Source organism: Choristoneura fumiferana, chromosome 3 (assembly GCF_025370935.1).
Source record: "Choristoneura fumiferana chromosome 3, NRCan_CFum_1, whole genome shotgun sequence".
NCBI lineage: Eukaryota > Metazoa > Arthropoda > Insecta > Lepidoptera > Tortricidae > Choristoneura > Choristoneura fumiferana.
Window position 1 is genome coordinate 6,021,407 of NC_133474.1, and position 17,767 is coordinate 6,039,173.

The following is a 17,767-nucleotide window of genomic DNA, read 5'->3' on the forward strand; positions in this document are numbered from 1 at the left end:
TAGTGTAAATTGGCCTTTTTAACCAGTATACTTGTAAGTACAAACATTAGTACTAAAAGCTCTTCTCGAGTGAACAAGAACACGCCTGAGGGTATTGGCAATATCCAATTTAATTGATATCGTGATTTCACAGATCACGACTTCGGTCCTTCGACCCAGATCAAAAGTAATTGGATGGATCAATTGACAAATTAGTTTTGTAGAAAAGCAATTAATGTATAGTGGATCGTTAATTATAGGAGCTAATTAGCAGGGTAATTAAAGTGAGGGATGATTTTAAAAGGTTACAGCTGCCAGTACATAGAAAACGTCTTGATATAAAATAACATGACACCACTTTTCAATGCTTCGCAAAATGAAAAGTAACCACCAAATTTTTTTTCGGCTGAAAAGTTAAAATGCACCTTTTTGACCTCGGAAATCTTAACTGATAATAAAAAAAGCAATATATTACGTTGTTAAGTTAAGCAATATAATTAAGTTATTACACCAGAATCTAAGTCTTTTGTGCTTTAGTTTTAAGAACGTAATCTTTAATTAAAGGCACAATACTAGGCTACGACGGCTACGTTGACATTTTCTTTCATTATTGTTGAATTGGGATGTCCCAATTTTTGACAACGTATAATAAATCGAAAACCGTTTAGAGAAATAGGCTTTGTGAAGCGTTTTCAGTAATCAGATTCCAAAAATATGATAAACTGAATTAAATAAACAAAATTTAAGTAATGACCTTCATTTGACCCCTGCAGTGTCCCGTCACAAAGGCAGTTATAAAGCAGGTCTACACTTTAAAGCAAATTGACAGTTTGAAATGTTGCTGTCCTGCTTATAATAGCAAAGAGTGACAAAGATAGAACTTTAATCACATGATGCGCACCCGGCTTTAAACAGTTGTCATTTATCGTAAAGTCCGAAATGTATAGGAGTATTTCCAATGTATTTTTACAAATTAAATTATTAAATTACGACGTTACAAGTAAATATAAAAGAATCTAAATATAAGATTTTAATAAAAAATCTATTTACTATCACACCATTAAAGAAACATAGGAATAATCGAAGCTAAAAGAAGAGAAATAAATAAAACTATTTGTCATAGTTTATTTAGGACTCTAAACCGTGCTTGTATTATTGGCACATTGTAATGCCACAGATTACGTTATGTACGACCTGAATTTTTCTAGGCAATGAAACGTGGCTGTCTCACTGTGACGTCATCCAGCGTATTTCGTAAAAAAAATATAAAAAAATATCAAAATCGATGAAAATGGTATTTTAAAATATCCTATTCTTTCCAAAAATAAAATAAAACTATTGGTTATTTTTTTTGGTGCATCCCAATTGGGAATGACATACAATTTACAGTCTAGCTAAAACGTTACAAATTTAAACAAAACAAAAACACCTCGGGTCTTTCGTTATACAAAACCTTACAAAACAGGAGTATTATTTATTAGCAATGCTGAACCGGAAATACCTACATTATCAACTCAATATTTCAAGAAGTATCGTAAGGTTCACCTCTCTCAAAAGCAGGGTTCAATGCCGGCCTGGTCACGAGCCTGGCCACTTTACGCACATTAGTTAATTTATTTTCGGAGATTTCTCTGACGACTGACACTCGACTTAGTCCTGATTGATAAGCGCGCTGATACACGTAAAAGGATTTCTGATTTCGCTTTTAATCTCCTCAACCACAATTTACATTGTCTCAACATTATTAATAACCATAATAACTTCGACGCAAAAGCCTTCAATTTTTAAAGAGAAACCAAATAAGTTTGTATCGAGTTCTTCAATGTTTATTAAAGCATTTACAAAAGGGTTTAAAAAAACTCATTTGGGCAAATATAATCTGTAGTTCGTCATTGTTGGTACAATTTGTCATATTGCCCTTTTGAAGTGTCCGATAGACGCTGCAAAAAATGGACAGTTTTCGGAAGTCGCTAATAACAAGGCGCCCGGTAGCTTTGTCGGTTTTTGCACCATCTGAACAACATCCACTTACATCGTAGACACCGGTATCTGTGGGATTTTCCACTTTATGTCAACCAGATGTAGACGCTTTATTTGTTTCTGTGTTTCTTTTGATAATGTTGTTTATTGACTTCAAACCAACACTTACCAACGTCCCTGTTTTGTAATTTTCTGGACTTTCAACCTTATATCTGAAAGGTTATTATTTAGTTGCCTCTTTTCAAATTGCCGTTATTTGGTTTGTTTGTCGGTTTGTCTATCTTTTCCGAAGCGTGTTGAGCAGTGAGTCAAATTCGGCACTTAATAAGGGGTCATTCGGTGTGGTCCGGAAGTTATGATTGTCATCATAAGATGCTTTGGGAACATTTTCATTTCGTCCGGTCATTTTGTTTGTATTACTGGCATTACGACGAAATATATTTTAAAATTCGTTAATTTACAATGAGTTCCATTTTCGGATAAAACGACTTAAGTCCTTATTTTTTTGAAATATCCAATTTTATTTTTACAACTTTTTTGAAGCATTATTTGGATACCTTAGTTAGTTGAAATGTAAAAAGTTACCTGTCTGATTTACGCATTAAAACAAAACGAATTTGGGGGATAGTAGAAGTTTAAAAACACAATAATTATATACTTTTCTATTGTAAAGCAGGTAACTTCTAATGATGATTCAAAATAAAGCTTAAGCGTTTGTGACAAAATTCACGGACGTAATTCTGAGATCTCTGAGTCTCTTTAATCCTATTGTAAGTAAAATTGTTTATGTTCCTTTCTTTTTTAGAAAGACAAAGATATAGGATAAGTCATTGGTGTTTTCAACAAAAATACAATAGGAGATTTGAATAGATTCATCTTCACAATTTTTTGTCTTGTTAGAACAACTTCTGGTTTACTTGATGGTGACAGTCCCACATTTTTATCCTCGACTTCTTTTCCAAATACTTGTGCATTTTTTGTGAGAGAAAGCTAACAATTAACAATATTTAAAACATTGAATTCAACATCATCTCTAATGGACACTGGATTATCATGATGCATCGTTGAGCCCTATTTTCGGCTCTGCGACCAGTCATTACCAACGGAGCGGTTCATTAAGAAGGCCCCTCGCAACATCTAGTCGAGGACGTCCCACATTACGTCATCAGGGACGTATGTCATGATGAAACACTGAATGATCGTGTATTTATTTAACTTTGAGTAACACTCACACCTCACTCACTCACTCACTTCACTCACTTGTGTCATGGATTATTGAGCCACTTGCTACTGTTCATAATGTTGGCGTGTAATGTTGATCCGGTTTATTGATGGCAATATTTTTGACATCCTTGTTTTTACCCCCGACGCAAAATTATAAGTTTGACCGCTATGTGTGTCTGTCTGTGGCACCGTAGCTCTTAAACGGGCGAGTCGATTTGAATGCGGTTTTTTTAATTTAAAAGCAGGTTTTCTAGCGATAGTTCTTAGACATGTTTTATCAAAATCGGTTCAGCCGTTTTTGTGATATTGAACTTTGAAGTGACAATGTCGGGGTTTTCCAACTTTTCGTTCGTTAGGTTATTCCTAGAACAAGAATCCATCATGCGAACATAAGTAGGTAGGTAGGTAGTATACTTAAACGAATCAACAAGCTCTCAAGGACCATTAATTTCAGAAGCATGTTTTAATGACTGATTTTCAAAGCTTTTAACTAATGTAGATATAAAGATAGTTATTTGTAAGCAACAATTAGCAAGCAGTGGCACGGAATTAGTACGAAACGATTACGAAGATAGCCATCTCCGCTGGTAATTGTTATTTTTATTGTCGTTAACGTGCACTCTTTGAATAAGCTACTACACACAACCACCGTCTCATTTAAAGGAAACAAACAGCCTAACTCCATACTCCCTGCAGTTAATATTCAACTCAAAACAGTTACCATTAAGTTGATTTATATCTGACAAAAATGTAATTTTATAGCTTTTAGATTGTGATGTTTATTTATTGCCGGCACCACCCCAGCGGCGCCGCAGCCGGCTTGTACGATTCATTTTCCAAATTACAAGCAAGATCATTATCAATACGGACCATTCAGTATTGGTGTTATAATTAAGCAAATAAAAGTGCTGGGCCGTTAAGGCTGGTGCATTCAACTTTAGGTCATCTTCAAGCGCCAGTGGCTCCGAATGGAGTCACCATTGTATATAAATTTGGTAATCACGGCATTGTTGGACAAAAACTTGGTTAGGCATCAGTAAATGTGGTCCAGTAATGGCCGGTACGTCGGAGGCACGCTTTTTGCCGCTAAACAAACTTCACGCAGCGGGGCAAAATCGATTGGAACCGATCGCATCTCCGCACCGTCAGCCCCAGCCTAGTAATTGCCGGGTCCATGCCAACTAGAATGGCTCAAGAGTCACGACTGTATACGTTAGTACTTTGTACATAGACATTAGTATCTAAGCTACTTAAGAGGCAGCCTCTCAAATAACGGTTAGTCTAGACCTGGCTCAGAATTACCTGAGACTTAGAAAGTACTATCTCATACCCACAGTGTCTCCCTCCTGGAAGAATAAAAATATAAATTGTTAGTTCCTTATCCTGTAAAATTTTTGAAAATGACATCTTATCACAGCAATTAGGTATATCTGCGAAACTAATTAGGTATATCTGCGAAATTTCCAGCCTAGTTTTTGCGGTTCAGGATTGTGCGTTGTCAGTTAGTCACGGTGGATCTGTTAGACGTATTTTGTTAAGTCAATTATTCCTTTGGTGATTCTCAGTGTGGTTGGTGTGTGCCATGCCCGTATCGTCAACCTAATAGTAAATTACTTTTTTACTATCGTCGAGATATTGTTAACGGATCCACTATGAAATTATACCGACCATTAGCCTCATTGTCTCCGCTAGGATTTGGCGAGAATCTGTTATCGTTCTTGCATCTCCTTCTTACATTCTGCATCAATCGTGTCGTCTTACTTTTTAAGTCGAATTTGGAATGCTCTATGCGCAAGCGAACCAAGAATCAGTTAACTCACAAATTTGATAATTTAAAAATCGGTTCTGCTTTGTTTCTGAACATCTTTGTCTTGGCAATTGGCGTCAAATCTTGTGGATGGTAACGGTGGTTCCGCTGAATTGTTGGGAAAATTAAAATTTGGGAATAATGACGTGAAGTTTTAAGTGAAACTAAACGGGATAGCTTTTTTTTTATTAAATCCTTCATGGTGGGTGAAAATTTAATTGGCTCGGGAGAGGGTCCAATCGATATACGAATTTGGGACGATTTGTTCCGGTTCTTAGTTCTGGCTTATATCGAGGCATTATAACAATATTACCCTCACTACTGGTTCCTAAAATATTTTTACAGTATAACACGAATCTTGTGTTTGGCATGTTAATTTTAACCCTAATACTGTTTTTGCCTGAAAGTTCTAAATTGGTTCAAGAAAGTTTCACAAAAATTGATAGCACTAGTAAGCCAAAATAGGGATACAAATAAAGAACACAAATTATGGTAAATGTTATGTCTTGTTTTTTTATCGGTTGTCCCTCAGGATTGGATGTACCTCAAGTTTTTCTTACTTAAAGTCAACGGCCGTTATGAAGTAAATCCTGACACCTTGTAATACTATGAAGTTTCTGAATATAAACAATATGAATCATAGACAAAAATGCAATGTATTCGTGTTGCGTGCGACAGAGTGGTAAGTGTAGCATTTTATTTCAATGGTTTAACAATAATCAGGAACTTTATAGTTCTGTTGTGCAATGTGTCAGGAAGTCAGGATTGACTTCTTAGCGGCCGGGCAATATAGTTAAATACTTACTAACAAACTAACCGCCAACTTGGAAAATTTGAAAAACCCACATCAAAGTCTCAAAAACACTCTCAATCTTACTCGTTAATCCTACCGCTAAGCAGCAGTGTATCTTAGCCCTCTAGGTTGGTAACGCACCTGCAATCCCTCTGGTGTTGCGGGTGTCCATGGGCAGTGGTGATCACTTACGATCAGGTGACCCATTTGCTCATTTACCTTCATTTGACATTAAAAAAAACAGCTGCGCTGAACCCAGTGGCTTAGCGTGGGTATATCAGCCGCCCGGGGCGTAAGAAAATTTTTCCGCTCGTTTAGGTTTTAAAAAACTATAGCACCTATATATACAATATACAAGATGTCATTATTGTACCATTAATTATAAAAAGGGGATTCCCCGATTTCTTCACAGTAAGTAGTAGAAAATTTCGTGCTCATTCTATCAATCCGAATCGTAGGTGCGATAAAACTGTGAAATAATATTATTCAGTTTGCCCCCCCCCCTAAAATTACCGCTCGGGGCGGGCCGCCCCCCGCCCCCACTACGCTACGCCACTGGCTGAACCGATTAAAATTAAACATAGCTAAGAATCACCGCAAGGAAATTCGCTTTTACGTAGAAAACCGCACCGAAGTGTCTACTCGTTTGCGGGCTACGAGGCCACAGACAGATTGACAGACATTGGCGTTAAACTTATATTACCCCTCTTTTTGCGTTAATGGTTAAAAACCAAGTAGAAACTAATGAAACAAAGCAAAAATTGATTGTAGGTACAGTCACTACACTAGCACCGATATCTGACACAGCAAAGGATGCTTAAATTATCTAATACGACTCTATTTCTAGGGCCGCATATTTTTTCATGTTCCGCAGTGTCAGATATTAATGCAGGTGACGGTAGTTACTCTACGAGTTTCAATGAAGCCATTAAAAATGTATCAATAGAGCCATAGACATAAAATACGCATAAAACTCACGCTTAAGCTCATAAAAAAACAAGATTCGAGTCATTGAACTCCACGGAGCTAATCGCCCATTACTGAAAAGTGATGTAAAGATGGCGTCCGATTGAATGAGCACTGAGCCGAGAAGCTGCGGTGACACGCGCCACGCGGCGCCGGGGTTGCCAACCTTTTCAGAGGCTGTGTTGTCTAACGCACAAGCGCCTGCTACCGCTTTCAGCGTCTCTTTCTACCCTCATACTATACCTTGTGATAGAAGAAGTGGTTGAAACGATTGTGATTCCGAGTGCGTTAGATAATAAGGCCTTAGGTTAGCAGAGCGGTCAAAATAAACATGAATGGACCAACTGCATCTTCAGAATGAAATATTAAATTAAAATATACTCCTTCAAAAAAGAAACTTCGAGTTAAATAGTCGAAATACAGTGTGTGGCCCAGAACCGGGGTTAATATTAAAAACATTGGGCTCTATAGGTCACCGGTAATTGAATCATCATGCATGGTCCCACTTAATTAAAATCAAAACTTAACTTTTGTTTTTTTTCTAACAAACTTTATCGTAAATTCAATGTACCTACGCCATCCTAGAACCCAACTGACATCGCTTGTCACGCTATATCAACCATTTTGCTTTACATTGCTTCTTCGAATAAACTTTAGTGTAATAAAAATAAAAAAAAGAATTATTTTTAAACGTCGCTGAACTAATGTTGTACGTGTACGATCTATGTTTTAATTATTTGCCCGTGTTACAGGCCACACCCGGTACATATTCTGCATTTTCTCTGTGATATTTTTAAAAAAGCAAGACATACAAAAAGGTTCCAGCCCACTGCCTGCAACTATCAATACAACGAATATATTTTACATTAGAACAAATAGCGCTATCAAGAGTGAAAGAAATAAGTCCCATTTGAGGTTTCCGCGGCCATTACAATAGATTTCGCTTTTTGTGCGCGCGCGCCGGATGCGGTGCCACTCGCGGACGCGGACAGTTTGTGACGCGTGGACTTGCGGCTGGATCGCGGCGGTGAAAACGCTCTATATTAATCCTCTAACAAATAGAAGACAAATACTACTGGTATATACGTAGCCACTTGTAACTGCAGATGTGCAAGTTGCGGAAAGTTTCCAAAAAGTTGGACAAGTTCTCGGAAATTTCAGGATTTTTTAAAAAATATAATACCTAAGTAAATTAGAGGTATAAATTACATAGCGGATAAAGCGAAATTAATATATAAGTAAATAGAAATATAAATATAAATCATTTATTCGTGACAAAGTAGCGTAGCATAACAAAAAGATATTAAAATTTTTAAGAAAGTTGTATGTCACGAAATGGTCCCAAATCAGCAAAAATTGCCGGCCTTGCGAACGGTGCTGTTCCTTTGGGACCATCTGTTTAAGTAAATGTGTATTCGAGAAATATTATTAATATTTTCATACTGATATCTTATTATATAGACTCAACAGCCATATATGGCCTAGTGGTTTGACCCATGACCTCTTAAGCGGAGGATCATGGGTTCAAATCCAGGCTCGCCACCTCTGACTTTTTTGAAATTCATGCAAAATCATATCATACGAGGTTTACGGTGAAGGAAAACGTCAATTCAATGATGTGTGTGAAGTTCCCTATTCGTATCGGGCCCAGATAGGAACTACGGTTCAAGCCCTCAAAGTTCTATGTGCCATGAAATGGTATATAATTATATAAATAGGATGACGAGAGACTCAGAGCTTAATCACACTTACGATTTGCGGGTAAGTTGAAAACGAAGCGAGCGTGCAGCGAGTTCATTGCGAGCGCGTAACGATTTCGTCGCGAGCGCGCAACGAATTTGCTGTGTTCTCTCGGGAAAACCATGATGTCCCAGCTCATGACTCGGCGAACTCGCTGCGCGCTCGCGCGTTAATCACTCACTTGCGGCGAAATCCTCACGCGCTCGTGACAAAATTCTTACGCGCTCACAGCGAACTCGCTGCGCGCTCGCCTCGCTTTTACTCGCCCGTTAATCGCAAGAGTGATAAGACTCTTAGGGGCTGTTTCATTATCCATTGATTAGTGTTAACTGGCGGTTAGGTGTGATGCCGTCTCTATTTGTTTTGTTCGAATAGACGGAGACGGCATCACATTTAACCGTCGGTTAACGCTAATCAATGGATGGTGAAACAGCCCCTTAAGGTTTAAGACGGATGAAACTAGATACTATACTTCAGATAGACGTTTAGAAAAGTTACTGCAAACTTAAACGCTTTTCTATAATTATTTCGCATACTTCCGCAGTCGTTAAAGTCGACTGGGAATTTTATGCTAATTCCTTGGCTAAAATATAATTTTAATGTCTTTATAATTTGAGAGTAATTTCTTACGGCAAAATTATGTTCATCATCATTAGGTAGATGTACGAGTAGGTACTTCTTGTAATTATTAGCGAAAACGTTTCAGAGAATACAGTTTAAAAAGGTTTTAGTGGTAAGCAGGCAGGTGGTAGGACCTTGTGCAAGGTCCGCCCGGATTGCTACCACCATCTTGCTCGCTAATCCTGCCGTGAAGCAGCAGTGCTTGCACTGTTGTGTTTCGGCGTGGAGAGTAAGACAGCCGGTGAAATTACTGGCACTTGAGGTATCCCATCTTAGGCCTCTAGGTTGGCAACGCATCTGCAATCCTCCTGGTGTTGCAGGTGTCTATGGGCGGTGGTGATCTCTTACCATCAGGAGACCCACTTGCTCGTTTGCCATCCAGTCAAATAAAAAAAAAAAAAGCTTGTTAAATTTGAAAAAAATGCAGTAATAAAAAAAAAGAAAACGGATACTGCAAACGCCAACCTTATTTTCAAAAATGCCTAATATCGTCATAAAATCGGTACCGGTACTTCAAATTACCATTGGTAATTTTCGTATCACTGTATACATAGAATAGTAATCATTTAACGTGGTTCAATTTTATTCAAATAACTTCACCTAATTATTGCATAGTCCGGAATCATTCTATCAAGATTTAGCTGTCTGATACCATAGCCTTCTAGGTAGGACTACAAAACAACACTACAATTAAAACACAAACAAATTCGGAACTCTTTTTGTAGTCTGTTAAAGACGTCAAACTTGGCCGAAACACCCAAAACACTTCAATTCATAAGTCGTTGATACATAAACGTATTAAATCCAATCACGTCGGTACAAATAAGGAACCAAACCCCAGCAATTCCCCCATTAAATATAACACAAATCACCCCACAATCACAAAAGAGATTACCCCACCAATTGGCTACGATTTACCCCGACACAATCGCGTTACCCCATTAGGGGGATTTTCCTTAATTTAATAATCATGTGACATGCACGCGGTAGACTGCCCAGAGTTGATGGATTGTATGAACAAAGTGTGCCGTTTGGAGCCCTCGGCAAATTAAGACTCACTAATCCGAAGAAACGGTTTTTAATTGGTGAATAGTTCACTTTTAATTTTTTTGTGTTTTGTTTCTAGTCTTTTCTACATCATCATCATCATGTCAGCCGAAAGACGTCCACTGCTGGACATAGGCCTCCCCCAAGGCTCTCCACTCAGACCGGTCTTGTGCTTTCGGCATCCACCACGATCCCGCGATCTTAACCAGGTCGTCGCTCCATCTTGTTGGAGGCCTACCGACAGCTCGTCTCCCGGTCCGCGGACGCCAAAGCCTAACCTTCTTACTGCCTGCTGGGCACAGGCCTCCTCTCAGAATGAGAGGGCTTGGGTAGTAGTTCCCACGCGGGCCCAGTGCGGATTGGGAACTTCACACACACCATTGAATTGCTTCGCAGGTTTGTGCAGGTTTCCTCACGATGTTTTCCTTCACCGTAAAGCTCGTGTTTAATTTCAATTGTAATTTCGCACATGAATTTCGAAAAACTCAGAGGTGCGAGCCGGGGTTTGAACCCACGTTCCTCTGCTTGAGAGGCCATAGGTCAAACCACTCGGCCACCACGGCACATAAATACATACATACTACTTTTATTTTCGTCATCATCATATTTCGGAATAGGTGTTTGTATGTGGTCGGGAACCACCCAAACACCATTGAGTTGCTTTTCAGGTTTGTGTACGTTTATTTACCATGTTTTCCTTCACCATAAAGATCGTGATAAACTTCAAATGTGATTTCGCACATGAATTTCGAGAATCTTCACCATCATCATCATCAGCCGGCAGACGTCCACTGCTGAACAAAGGCCTCCCCCTTTTAGAACGCCACAATGAACGACAACTACCCACTTGCATCCACCGGTTTCCCGCAACTCTCACAATGTCGTCAGTCCACCTAGTGGGAGGCCTGCCAACGCTTCGTCTTCCGGTTCGTGGTCGGCACTCGAGGACTTTTCTCCCCCAACGGTTATCTGATCTTCGAGCGATGTGGCTCGCCCATTGTCACTTCAAATTTGCATATTTTTCCAGCTATGTGTCGGTGACTTTAGTTATTCGAGAAACTTGAACCCACGATCCTCTGCATGTATTAAGGAAAAAAAATTTTTTTTTGCGTGTACTAAAATTTTACGGGGGAGGCCAATATCCATTAGTGGACGTCCTACGACTGATATGATCATGAGGTTAAAACAATATTACCTACTTCGCAGTAGATTTTGCCCATAGACTATTCTCTATACATATATGCTTCTGTACCTAAACATAAACAGATAAGTACATACTAATGTTAAATAACAGAGTGAGAGAGAGAGTTAATTAACAAGCGTTTACCAGGGGATTTTATTAGACTCTGTAAGCTAAAGTTAGTAACCTAATTTACAATGTAACGACTCTTTATTGTACAACAAATAGTTTCTAAGCGATACAAAAAAACAGGTACACTGAGAGAATGACAAGGTATGTAATAGCCGGCCTCAATTTGTATGTAGTTTAAGTAAATAATTTTGTATCACAATTTAAGATTTATTCTGCTACTTATACTTTTTAATACTTAAAGGTGGTGTGAAACAGCACACGTAGTGGCGTAGGTACCAAGGGGCTAGGCGGGGCAGTGCCCCGGGGCCCTCAAGCTCAGGGGGCCCTCGAAATTCTGCTTTATAGCTGATGATAAAGTTGCTTAGCATTTTTAAAGTATTTGTATATATTATAATGATTTTACTTCAAAAAACCTTACCAGTTTTGATAGCAGTGGGCCCCATTTTTTTATTTGCCCCAGGGCCCTAGGTTACCTAGCTACGCCACTGAGCATACGCAATGCAATTAGCCATTGACAGACGTTATTGTGTCGATTTTCGTTAGGGTTCCGTACCCGCAGGGTGCCAAAGGAGCCCTATTATATTAAAGCCCAGTTTAGACCTGAAAAAAAGTCGTGCAAGTTACAATACATAGCGAGCTCGTGAAGCCAACGACTTTGTAGTGGTCAATCGAGGGCCGCAATGTAAACTTAAACTTGCAGGATTTTTCACGCACGTCCAACCTGGGCTTAAGACTCCGTTGTTCGTCCGCCCATTGATAAGAAGTGCACATTTAAATCTTTCGTAGAGTATCCTTATGGCATCTTTAACATTCTATTTACTTAAGAAATTAGTATAGTATAGTATTAGTAGTAGTATACCTATCGCGGTTGAACATGAAGACGACGGAAGAGAAGGTCTTCGAGCACATCCGCGAAGCAGCTCGGGGTCGGTTGAAGGGAGCCGAGGTTTTTATCCGCGCGCTCGAGTCTGATAGAGCCAACAATTTTCGCTCTTTTAGACTCCAAGTGCCGGCTAAGCACCAGCAGATGTTCCTGCACTCCGATTTCTGGCCAGAGGGCGTGGTCTTCCGTCGCTTTAGGGAAGCAAGGATAAAAATCCCTAAATAACTTTTTTTTTGTTTTAATGTCTTTTTGTGTTTTTTAGTGTAAGTATAATTTGAATTTTACAGCGCATTGGTTTAACTGTAATGCTGTATTTTTTTATTGGCAAATAAATAAATAAATAAATTAGTATTAGGGGCTGTTTCACCATCCATTGCTTAGTTTTACTTGACGGATAAATGTGATGCCGTCTTCATCTATTCGAGCATAACAAACAGAGACGGCATCACATTTATCCCTCAAATAAATTTAATTAATAGGTGGTGAAACAGGGGGTAACTGAAGCTACTTGAATAAACATATTTTTTTGTCAGGAAGAATCTGTTATTTGTCAGTGTGTTTGCTACGGTATTAACAATGGTGTGTACGGAACCGCCACTCAGCTGATACTTGGCTGGTTTTTATGATACTTCATTATCATTAGTATAAAATTATGTTCCAATGCATATTAAATCAAATAATTATTAATGCTTATCACACATACGTGTTAAGAATATATAAGTTAAGAAATATATTCTTAACGGAGTGACATAATAAATGTGCGACTCTTGTTATAATTAAGTATGTATTATGAAGAATGAATAAGTACGTGAATGTATCTACCTATTGTTAGTAAGAATTACATAATCAAATTGTTTTTATTAATTCACAATTTAAATTTGTGGCATTGCTCGATTTTGTACACGGATATATAACTAAAATAACATCTTTTAAGTGATCAACAGTAAGGTTGTCTTAAAAAATGATTTGCCTGACTTCGTTCGCGAAAAATTCATATAACACTATCCCGCGGGAACTTTGCAATTTTCCGTCATAAAAACTATATTATGTCCTTCCCAGGGTCTTAAACCATGGCTATGCCCGCGGCTTTGCCAAGTAGCAGAATGAAAAAACTTAGTTTTCTATCCTGTTGCCGTGGGAATTCATAAAAATTCTGTATCTCTATGAATTTTAAGAAGTAAATGTCTTTCCAGTAGCTTACACAGTGGGCTATCAGTCAATCAGTCACGTTTATACGTAGATAATAATTATAAGCCTTGTTCTCTATCCAACTCTCTTAATACGATTAAAACATGTATAGGTATTATCTACATACATTCCCTGAACAGTAAACAGACTGTAAAAAAACATATAAACGATTTATAACAACTGTAACGCAATTCACGATCCGTGCCCACTTTTTTACCAAATCCAATCATTTGATCGCTCGTTAGCCTAATCCAGAACTACCATTTTCTACCATAACTACCATTAGAGGGTAATTTCGTGCACATTAATCCAATAACTATATTATTCTTCTATAACGACATTATTACATAGGTACCTACCTACTCTTACTCCTACTCGTTTAGCTGGTTGATCGTACCGATAAGTATATTTGGACAAATTTGATTGGTTCATTCGTCATTCATGACTTGATACTTATGTTTATTATTACATTAATTTTAGATGTTGATTTGGTTTTTGTATTGGTCGTTTCGATGGTAATAGGTAAGAGATGTTACAGTTTTATGTTTCAACTAGCTTTTATTCGCGGATTCGCTTGCCTTAGACATGGCGTTACGAACCTCAACTTCTGAAATGATGAGCTTTTATATTTTAAAATTTTGTTTGATTGAAAAATAAGAAAAAATACTTACAATTCCAATATTTTATTTTATTTCTTTTGGGGAATGCCAAAAATCGCATCCTGACCTTTTTTAATTTGTATCAAAAACACTCATGCCAAATATTGTGTCTCTATCGGTTCGTTTCATTTAACAAAAATGTTTTAACTATTTATTTACTCAAGTGAAAAAAAAAACAAAAGAAGTACAGAAATACTTATAACTAATAAATCTCTGCCAAACTGTATAGCAGTTTGTTGGCAAAAAATGTAGAATTCTCATTCAATATTTTTTTTTAATAGTAGGTAACATTCGCAAAAGTTTACAATAAAATGAAGATGTTCCGTAAAAACGTGTTGACTTCTACATTTAAAACGTGGATTATTTATTAAACAAACATGAGTTTATTTTATCCGTTAAAATTTTAATGATAAATGAAATAAATATTACTACTACTAGATAATACTAATGGTCTGGTTTTAGACTTAACAGGTAAGATTTTCGAATTATACTTAGATTGCGGGTATCCCGATCATTTGGGAATATCGGAATAAAATGTAGACATTTATATATTAACTAGCTTTTGCCCTCGGCTTCGCCCGCGTGGAATTCAGTTATCGCGCGCTGTTCCCTCGGGAATTGTGCATTTTTCCGGGATAAAAAGTAGCCTATGTCACTCTCTGGCCCATAATACACTATATCTATGCCAAAAATAACGTCGATCCGTCGCTCCGTTTTGACGTGAAAGACGGGCAAGCATACAAACACACACACTTTCGCATTTATAATATTAGTATGGATGAAGTACTTACCGTAAATAAAAACTCGTAAAAAAGAAATGAATATTGATCGTAAAAATTTAAGGGAATTTAGACTACGAGTACTTACTTCATGCTTTCCAATTTCCTTAATCCTCAATCTTCATGGTATATTTTATGGACTGCACAAAAAGGCCATACAATACAATACAAATATTCTTTACGCACACCACAAATCAGTACATTTTTTTTATATGGACACTAAATGCAAGGTAGGCACATACATATATAAGTTTAATGTGTGGTAGGTGATACGTTACATCAAAATTGTTCCTAATTCAGGCCCATAATTGCTAGTAACCAGCCGATTTAGTGTCCAAACAAATGACCATGATACCAAATTGATTCGCGCCGGAAGACGACCTTTTTTAACTCTAACTTAATCACACAGAAGCTAGCCGTTAATCGTGCTCGGTTACCAACTAATGTTGTTTTAATATAGCAGGCCACAGCGCTGCCAGCAATTTGGTGGGCAAAAAACCCATTTGCCCACCGTGTGTGGCGTAATGGCAAACTAATTATTTGTCGTGCATCGAGTTTTCGGAAAGGTTTTACGAAAAAAGTTTCGGTTGGTTTTGGGAAGTGGTAATGAAATCATTTCCACATACTCGTCCTTACCGAAGGTAATTATGTTTATGAAAAGGTGAGGAACCGGTATGGCTTTTTGCATGCGGATTTTCTCCGCCAACAAACCGTGTTCTTGTCGTCTGTCGGTAATTATGGGAGCCAATTGAGGCTTGCTATGAGCTGATGTTTCCTATGCTTTGAAAACCGACGCGGTTTGCGATGAACGAATTTTTCTTGAGTTGGCAGCAGAACTATCAAGCTGAAAGAATAATCGTAGAGCCGTGTTATACTAACGTCAAATCTAAGGGGCCTAGAGGGTGTGTCGAAACCCGAAGGACGCTACAGACTGTGGCTAAGAACCACTGAAAGAAATATCATAGCAAGCTAAAATCACGCTTCATTATCTTTGCTATTAAAGACGTACAGTCAACGTTATAAATAAGAGATCATTTCTGTACCCTGACGCTTTCAGTCACTTCACAATTTCGTATAGATTTTCAAACATGACGTTAAAGTGACAAGGTACAAAAGTGATCACTTATTTATGACGTTGACTGTACCTAAAGTACCTACTAGAAGTTCATACAATAAAAGTACATCCTTAAGTCACCCTCTAAGCATAGTTAAACGTCTGTCACAACGGATGGCCCCCAAAGGGGTGATTTGGAAGTGTCGTGCGTTTACAAAGGGTACAAATTGATTTTTATTAGGGGTGCCTGCTGTCCTCGCGTGAAAGGGTTGGACAATGCTTCAGTGATGAGCTGGTTAGACATGTGGCTAATTTACTTGTAATAATGATAAGCATGTAGCCATGTACTTACATAACGTGTTAACCCACTTGCTCGTTTGCCATCCAGTAGAATAAAAAAAAAGTGCTAGAGCGATATGGAAACAGGGGTAGGTAAAGTAAATATTGTTAGTAAAGTAGGTTATGACAGAGGAGCAGGAAGGTCACTTGATGGAAAGCGATCACCGCCACTCATAGACAGACACCCATAACACAAAGTTGAGCCAAGGATGCGTTCCCGGTCTTTTGTCAAAAGAGTAAAGTTTCAAGTTTGGGTATAGGTACCTAAAGTTGAGTTTGAGTATTACTTATTCTGTGATTTGATGTACCTAGTAAATAGTTTTACTCCTTTGGAGTAGTAGATAAAATAGTTAGGTATTATTGAGTCGGATTTTATTACCTCCACGGCTGTTATTATATTTTTTTGTGACCAGGAGAAACTCTTTGTTAATGTTTTAAAAAAAATCCAAATTTTTGTCTACCACATCATCATTTCGGCCAATATTACGTCCGCTCTAGGGTACAAGTTTGCTCTCAGAATAAGAAGGCTTGGTCTATATTACATCTACTCTAGGGTACAAATCTGCTCTCAGAATAAGAAGGCTTAGTCAATATTACGTCCACTCTAGGTACAAATCTGCTCTCAGAATAAGAAGGCTTAGTCTATATTACGTCCACTCTAGGTACAAATCTGCTCTCAGAATAAGAAGGCTTAGTCAATATTACGTCCACTCTAGGGTACAAATCTGCTCTCAGAATAAGAAGGCTTAGTCTATATTACGTCCACTCTAGGGTACAAATCTGCTCTCAGAATAAGAAGGCTTATTCTATATTACGTCCACTCTAGGGTACAAATCTGCTCTCAGAATAAGAAGGCTTAGTCTATATTACGTTCACTCTAGGTACAAATCTGCTCACAGAATAAGAAGGCTTGGTCTATAGACATCCACTGTAGGGTACAAATCTTTTCTCAGAATAAGAAAGCTTGGTCTATATTACATCTACTCTAGGGTACAAATCTGCTCTCATAATAAGAAGACTTGGTCTATATTACATCTACTCTAAGGTACAAATCTGCTCTCAGAATAAGAAGGCTTGGTCTATATTACGTCCACTCTAGGGTACAAATCTTTTCTCAGAATAGGAAGGTTTGATCTGTATTTCCCACGCGAGCTTAGTGCGGATTAGGAACTTCTGTTATCTACTGTTTTTATTATTCATTCTTAGTGTCTATTATTGTACAGAATTCACCTGACTTTAAAAGACTTAAAATAGTAAGAGCCTGTATAAAAATGCAGGCAGTTTCTACTTTAAACATTTCAAATAGCTTTTGACAAAGTAATGCAGATAATTGTGTCTGCCTACACTTATCCTTTAACGTTACATTTACATCATTGACACTAATACCACTAAACCA

General features: G+C 37.9%; 1 pseudogene; it reads right to left on the reverse strand.

The window, feature by feature from the left end:
• LOC141426416 (homeobox protein aristaless-like) overlaps positions 1-17,767 on the reverse strand; it is a 107,487-nt pseudogene that overhangs the window by 74,542 nt on the left and 15,178 nt on the right.